This window comes from Bombyx mandarina, chromosome 19, assembly GCF_030267445.1.
Source record: "Bombyx mandarina strain Sakado chromosome 19, ASM3026744v2".
Classification (NCBI taxonomy): Eukaryota; Metazoa; Arthropoda; class Insecta; order Lepidoptera; family Bombycidae; genus Bombyx; species Bombyx mandarina.
Window position 1 is genome coordinate 7,841,441 of NC_143225.1, and position 8,548 is coordinate 7,849,988.

The window sequence follows — 8,548 nt, forward strand, 5'->3', positions numbered from 1 at the left end:
TTTGTTGCGACTGCAACACGTGGAATAGTGTTAGTAACCAATGCAGAATCAACTTTCACTGAAATGTTCTTTTGCATTGCACAATAACGAAGCAGGCAACAATAACAAAGTGATTAAAAATGCATGAGGTAATATATTGATGTATTCCCAAGATCAATCACATAACGTGATACTAAGAAAAAGGGAACGAACGCATTGCCGACGGCCCTAATTTGAAAAGTGACTATTTTTGATACCATATTTTTAATACCTTTTAACAAGACCTCACAAAACTAACTTAAAGCAAAGATGCAAGGATCATTTGTGCAGTAATCTGTAACACACAAATCAAACGATAATTTACAAGTAAAATGAAATTTAAGAATGCATATTATAATAAAGACAAAAAGTCCGAGTTTGTTTCGCCCGCTCTTCCCAGAACTGTGGTTCATTCTGGAAACAGTTATAGAGTCTATTAGTATTCAAGGGTAACCTGATAAATGAAATCCATTTTTAAATCAATAACTGATTATTATTTTTAAAACAATTAAAATTCTCTTTAAATTGAAACGTCAAGAATTGACTATAAAAAAATATGATACAAATTTACAAAGCAACAAAATTTTCTTTCAAGAAATTCCAATTAAATTAATAATAGTACTACACTAATGATCATCATCTATAGTGTCTGTTTTTATGTTAAATATGAAGCTACAAAAACGCAAACGCACACACTAAGTCAAATCAATCAAGAATATATCGGCGCTATTTTTGGTCACCGCGTGAATTGGGTAATGGGCGTTCACCGGCGGAGGTGACAACTGTACTTCAATTCAACAATAACAAAATGATTATCGGAACTGATTTATGTACCCATATATACTGGTTTGATGTAGCCACAATTTCAGCGTTGTAACAACCAAAATAACTGATTCAATAAATAATAATATTTAAAGAGCGATAGTATTTTATTAATATAAAACTAATTAAAATGATAAATCAAACGATTTTACAAAAAAATATAAAATCGTTTTTTATTGTAATTCGCTTAACATGGAAACTTTCGTGGATGTAAATAATTACCTAATTTTTATACTGTTAACCTCAACCTCTTCGGTCTCATCCTAATAACCCTATACCTATCCGGCAGCAATGGAACACAAATCTAAAATAATAAAAACGGTACACTAACGTCTTACTGGCCATTGTAATATAAGAAGTGATGTATAAAATACATAAGCTATAATAATTATTATAAATTACACATTCCTTTCCTTCTCTATTAATTATCGATTAGTTCAATAACATTTTTTTTAAAAGAGTTTACACAAAATCATTAATTGCCTATTTTAGTTCTATTTAACTTAATCAAATCCTAAATTACTCTGGAGCCACCTTCCAGCCTTGCTGAAGACGGACTTCATGCTCGTTCCAGCACTCTGAGCAGTCGACATTACTTTACTGCCAAACTCCTTCATGGTATCAAGAAAACCTCTCCACGTCTGTCGTTTTCTTCGTTCAGACGCTGAATCGACCGGGAATATTACTTGCAAGAAGATAACCTAATGAACAATTACATCTATATATTAATACGTGAAGCAAAAACGTTGTACCTCTTTTTACGAAAACTGCGTGGACGGAGGAGTATGAAATTTTCCACACGTATAGAGAATGTATAGAAGGAGTGCAGAATGTTAATTTTTTTTAATTACGCATAAAAATACATTAAATGAATAAAAAAAAACATTACACACACTACCATTTTTTTGGACACACACACGCATGCATACTATTTGTTTACTGTGAAGCTTTTCTTATTGCTGTGGTCCAATTGAGAATAGATTAAATATTGTTTATCTTTATTAATATTTGTCTAAAATGTAGTCTTGGCGAAACCTGTGAATAAAGAAGTATGATATTATTTGACAATAGAATCACAATAGTGTACAAACTTATAATTTCAATTAATTATAGTCGAATTTCGACTACCGGAGGACTACCAGTTTTTTTTAATAGTCAGGAAAAACTTTTTTAACTTAAGTTATTTATTTATGTTTTTTAAGGCTCCGCATCGCATTTATTAAATTCGGACGATGAAAAAATAAGAAAATTAATGCGGACAAAGCTATGTGCTTCTAAAGAGGTAAAAAAATATCTCGATATAATGTTTAAAAACTAAAAAAAAAAACAATGAAATTCGTTTTGAGCATATATGTAGTTCTAAGATATTATAAAGATGCGCGTTCTACAATATCTTCTTATATAGTGTAAAAATACTACTTTATTATTCGCTTTGTATATAACCTCTAATATATAAAATTCTCGTGTCACAATGTTCGTTCCCATACTCCTCTGAAACCGCTTGACCGATTCTCATGAAATTTTTTATGCATATTCAGTAAGCCTGAGAATCGGCTACTATCTATTTTTCATACCCCTAAGTGATTAGGGTTGTCCACCCCTAACATATTTTTTTTATTTGGACATTTTTTTTTGTTATAATGAGGTATTATGTGGTTGAATGAGGTTTTGTTATTTTTATTATATATTCCCTCATCGTTCACAGCACTACATACCTCTTTCACTCATTTACCACATCCTTACACACTTACCATAAGTTAGTTTTTTTTCTACACTAGAAATTCCCTAGAAATCTTATATATGGAAAAACAATGTTTGCCGGGTCAGCTAGTAATCAATATATTTTTAAAATGATACCAACTGATTACCATGTACAGAAACGCAAAACATCTAATCCACTATTATTTATTAACTAACAGTATCAAATAACATAAAATTAAATATAATATTAATACGTATCAAAAAAAAAACATTATTACGAAATATATATATAAATCTGAATATTTATAATCACTGAATAATAAAAATTATAATTACCAAAGCTAGTAAGGTTATCACACTGCGACTCATGTCTTGATTTCTCGATAATTCACATAAAGAAACTGAACGACGCCGTATGTACCTAATAAACGTTTTTCCCTCAATCAAATACCTCTTTAGTCACGTAATTGTGTGACATATCTTAAATATACTACTGATCAAATTAGCTGCAGATGTCAGCTATCTAGATCTACGAAGATAGCTTGTGTGGACAAGAGCAATCATCAAGAGAATTAAATTTATTTTAGTACTAGCGACCCGCCCTCCTTCGCTTAGGAAACTGTAATTTATTATTGATTTTTCCACTATTTAATGGATGTTATTATACATATAAACCTTCCTCTTCAATCAATCTATCTATTAAAAAAACCGCATCAAAATCCGTTGCGTAGTTTTAAAGATTTAAGCATACATAGGGACAGACAGATACAGGGACAGAGAAAGCGACTTTGTTTTATACTATGTAGTGATAATGTAAATTGTAATGATAACATTCTTATTCTACATGTCCACCAAGACGCTAAGGAAACCGGTTTTATGGAGTCGCAGACACCAGATGCCACCTTCTGTAAATATATGCAGGACGGTGAACCAAAAAAAATATCAATTTAAACAGAGCACACACTCTGAGACGACAAAAAGGTGTTCGCCTTATCACTCAATGAAATCTAAATACACCAACTTTAATTTAGGTTTTGTTCGGCGTATCAGACTTTATTTGTAATATAAGAAGTTATTTTATTATTGGGAAAGGTGATTGACATTTGGAGTACCAGCCCATAAACTTGATAATTACAGTGCATTTCCGATAACGCGGTACGAGTACAATTACGAATATTTTTTCGGAAACAGTTCACGATAGGACGAGGTATAAATTGCACAGGTGCTTCTTTTCCTACAAAAATTCTTCAACTAATTACGAAGATGAGGACTCAGGTAGCAGTATTTTAACTTAAAAATTTCTATTAAAATTTATAAAAAATATGAGTGCGATTTATCTACTGATTGCTTTCTACTCCATCCTAACCAAATTAATATTAATATTAGAACAAATTAATATTCATAACTAGCTGACCCGGCAGACTTCGTAGTGCCTCAATCGAGAAATACCTAAACTTTTGTATAAAATAAACTTAAAACAAACAAAAGGAATCCGTGCGACGGGGGACACATCAAATTGTAATTTTTATTTAATTCCGAGCATTTTCATATTTATCTTTACCTTTTAAACCTTCTCTGGACTTCCACAAATAGTTTAAGACCAAAATTAGTCAAATCGGTCCAGCCGTTCTCGAGTTTTAGCGAAACTAACGAACAGCAATTCATTTATATATATATAGATAACTCCCCAAAGAAGCCGCTAACAATGTGGACCACTGAAAAAATCTTAACCTGCATTCTACCTCCCTTCTTACTATAATAGTTTCCATAATTCCAAACATAATTTGTGTCTCGTACAATATAGCTCTAGAATAAATTCTTCTCCTTGACTTTGTCTTTCTTGAAAGACTGTTTGAAGGTTGAAATTCAAATAATTGATGATTAATAATAAAATAATAATAATAAATGATCGACTTTGCCACAACAGTGGATAGTGTATCATGTTTGGTATTTGTGACGTCACTGCGTGTATTCTCAAATAATATAATAATTAATGTTTTATCATAACTTATATTATTAGTCAATCAATAATTATTTAACTTTTACTAACTTACATGAAAGAATTGTTAAGTACCGAAAAAAATACAATAAGGCTTAAACATGTTTTATTGATGTTTCAGATATTTGTGTTAATATTTGTTGTCGGTTTGATCATTCCACACAATGGTCTGCCTGCTGAGGAAACTAATGACGCTTCTGATACTTCATCGCAACCAACACCTGAAGAGGATGGACATGCAGGGGAAGGTACAACAGAGGGCAACACTCAAGGTGGTGTAATGGATAATTTGGGACAAGTTTTAGACGTCAACGGTCTGGTGCACTGGTTTGAAGATGTTTCATCGTGGCTTAATAGATTTCCAAATATATTACAGGCTTCTAAAAAATAATGTGTTTCGTACATGTTTATGGCTATTATCATTATTTAAACGAACAAAGTACGACATTCAATTTTTTATTTAATACATCACTACAGTTACATGTATTTGCCTATGAATTATCACATTCACCTGCGCTGAAAAAATCTGACAAAAATACATCAATTATAATCGATTACTATTTTATCGAAACAACGGACCGTAAGTTGGTTTGACCTTTGCCATTGATCAGCTTACAAGCTATTTAAAAACGGAACATCGAAAATTGTTGTATTTTTTTGTAATAAGAATAATGGATTCTTAAAGTTTAACAGTTAATTTTATTTATTTTATTTCGAATAAAGAAAAATAACACAACACATTTATTGTGAAACAGAATAAATCTACCTAAACTCGCTTTTTTTTTCTAATTATTTATTACACTACATTTGTTTATTTATATCGGCGGACTTACTGCCTACAGCATTCTCTCCCAGTCAACCAAAGGTAGTGTAGAGTAAATAATGGTAGATAAACACATACAAACATACAAACACAATAATGCATACCTACTATACATAAGTAATATATAATAATAGTTTATACAATATTCAAAGGAATATATTAACAAAAACTTAACAAATTCCGCTAACTTTTCCAACAGCATTCGCCGAACCCTTAACTTATTATATTTTCCTCGAGCTCAGTGGTCGACTCACTGGATTTCCAGCCCGAGATCAGGGAAAGATGCCTCACTTCTGCCACTACTGAAATTCGAGTTACCTGAACACCCTCCTTTTTTTTTATTACTGCCCTTGTAGGCAGTCGAGCATACGGCCCACCTGATGGTGAGTGGTTACCGTCGCCCATGGACTTCAGCAATGCCAGGGGCAGAGCCAAGCCGCTGCCTACCGCTTAATACTCTCCACAAGCCTCGTTTGAAGAAGGGCATGTCATAGCGCTCGGGAAACACCGTGGAGGGGAGCTCATTCCATAGCCGGATGATACGTGACAAAAAATACCTCTGGAAACGCACTGTGGATGACCGCAGTGGCTCCAGGTAGTATGGATGAACTCTACTCCGGTGGCGGGCGGTGCGATGGTAAAAACGAGATGCCGGTATCATCTCGAATAATTCCTCAGAGCACTCCCCATGGAACATACGGTACAAAATACAGAGGGAACCGAAGTCCCTCCGCAGACCCAGAGGTTTAACTCCTAATTTAAATCAATAATTTATCCTTAAATTTGCATATTATAAAATTTAAACATCCAAAATATGTTGAAACCTAATAGATTTTGAGAAAATTAATATATTCGAAATTATACATAGCTTAGCGAAATCGCTTACAAATACTTAATTAATAACTATAACAATTAATCATAACCATTTGCTGATCCAAGTATAATTTCAATAATTTGATATCTCATGAGTTTAGCGGGCATCGTGGTATTACAACAAACATCACAAACAAACCATCGAATTTTATTAATACGATACATTCCGTTGTATCAGTAATACACAATGCCTGACATTATCCATCCAGTAGAATAGAATTAGATTTTCATGCAAATTTAACATTGTTTTTTCCATTATTAGGGTCACAACCTACCATCTGTCAAAGACACTAAGTAATTAACTGTGTTCTTTAGGTCATGGAAATAACACTTAAATTCACAGTCATATCTTGGAATACATAACAACATTGTTATGAGAAAAATATACTCAACAAGTATACACACACAAACGGCAGGGAATTTCCAAAATAATTTAGGTTAGCATTTTTCACAAACTTTGTATTTTAGTGCTTTGAAAATCTGGAAAACTAGCTACCCGCCCTCGCTTCGCTTCGGAAACATTAAAACTTGAAACCAAAAAATAAAAATTTAAAAAAATAATAGAAAACGTAGCCTATGTTCATCAGGGACAATGTCGGCTTCTAATGGAAAAAGAATTTTTCAAATCGGTCCAGTAGTTTCGGAGCCTATTCGAAACAAACAAACAAATCTTTCCTCTTTATAATATTAGTATAGATAATATGCAAACCAAATTTAGATGTACGTACCTACTTAGAACAAGAAATTTGTAGTGATCGAACTTAAATTTTAATTAAATTATTTATCAAATCCGGTACAGAGAAAGCATCTGTTCCGCAATACTGTTTTGTATGTTAATTCAAAAATTCATAAAGGATTTGCTATTTCCAATGCCTACTTTACAAAAACGTAATTAATCCAAATGCCAAAATGCTTTTGATATCATTCAGGGTGCAACATTCCCGATCCTGCGGAAAGAATGGAAAGCAGTCGACGTCGCCCAAAACACGTCATTTCGGATCCTCCCGATCCACTAACAGTGCTTTTAGGTACTTCAAGCACCGGTCACCGTTCTCGTTGAACCCGTCGCTTGCGACGAAGGGCTCGACGAGTAAATTAACCCTCAGACACAGCCCACTGAGTTTCTCGCCGGATCTTCTCAGTGGGTCGCGTTTCCGATCCACTGGTAGATTCTGCGAAGCACGGCTCTTGCTAGGGTTCGATTTAGCAACGTCGTCAGGTTTGAGCCCCGTGAGCTCACCTACTAGTTAAGGTTACGCTGTAATAGCCTCTCAAGGCTACCAGCTTAGGTAGAAAAAAAAAAAGGGTGCTATATGTAAATGCGATGTAATCCAAATTTAAGAAATTGTTCACAAGACATGCTCTGACAGACTTAAATATTTTTTATGAATACTATGCCTAACCCCAAAATTAATAATAAACTGCAACAATGTAAAAAATATAAAACAACTTTAGACTACACGATTAATACAATGTAACTTATATTTCCAACGATAATTTTAGGTTAATTACACGAAAATTCACTATTTAAGTCTTGCTGCCTAATGAAGGTTCACTTGACAAATTTAAATAGTAGGTAATGCACAGACATGGTACACAAAATTGCAGTATTATTATTACTGAGTTTTGTAAAAGCTGATTTTAAGCAGAGTTGGAAGGATAATCGGTGGCGACCAATAATCGCACATTACCTTAATGGAAAAGTTCAAGGCAATGAACAGGTTTATTGCGAAAAGTATTACAAACCACAAGTTACTAGTTATGTTCCTGCGATTTACACATTACCCCACCACGGATATGGAAATATGATAAGTCATTATCCAGAAAACAATATCTATTTCAATAAAAAACAAGAAAAACCCGCAAACGGCTACTTTAAGCAATGGTAAAAGTTTTTAATTACTATCAATTAAGATTACTAGAAAAAGATAATGTATTGTAAGTTAATTATGTAACATCAATGTCATCTGAGTATTAGATAACCAATATGTTTTTATAGAAAATGGAGAATAAATATTATGTATACAAAACATTTTTTATGAATACATTTTCTGGTAGCAATTACACATGTTTATATTCAGCTATTTTACACGTTCAGGCGCTACACAATAAAACCAATTTTAGTATCATGATAATTCATTAGCTAAAACTAGTTTAGTCTAATTAAATTCTATTAAAACGTTCTTTATAATTTTAGTTGTTGGTGCAATGGCACATTTGAACATTTGAGGATTATGAACTATTAGACTACTTACGATTTCGAGTTAAGAATAAACAGTCTAATAATACAACTGTTATGATATTCCGGACGG

The 8,548-nt window shown here is 32.8% G+C and overlaps 2 long non-coding RNA genes across 3 annotated transcripts; one reads left to right on the forward strand and one right to left on the reverse strand.

Moving 5' to 3' along the window:
• Positions 1-651: 651 nt before the first annotated feature.
• Positions 652-3,062, reverse strand: LOC149500841 (uncharacterized). Its single transcript, XR_016324734.1, has 2 exons — positions 2,878-3,062; positions 652-1,541 (listed from the first exon to the last, which is right to left on the reverse strand). It is a non-coding gene; the product is annotated as an uncharacterized LOC149500841 (long non-coding RNA).
• A 452-nt stretch (positions 3,063-3,514) lies between these two features.
• On the forward strand, positions 3,515-5,022 carry LOC114244725 (uncharacterized). 2 transcript variants are annotated; one of them, XR_016324683.1, is made up of 2 exons: positions 3,515-3,819; positions 4,662-5,022. It is a non-coding gene; the product is annotated as an uncharacterized LOC114244725 (long non-coding RNA). The 2 variants fall into 2 exon arrangements; XR_016324682.1 differs by having other exon boundaries at positions 3,529-3,816.
• Positions 5,023-8,548: the final 3,526 nt, after the last annotated feature.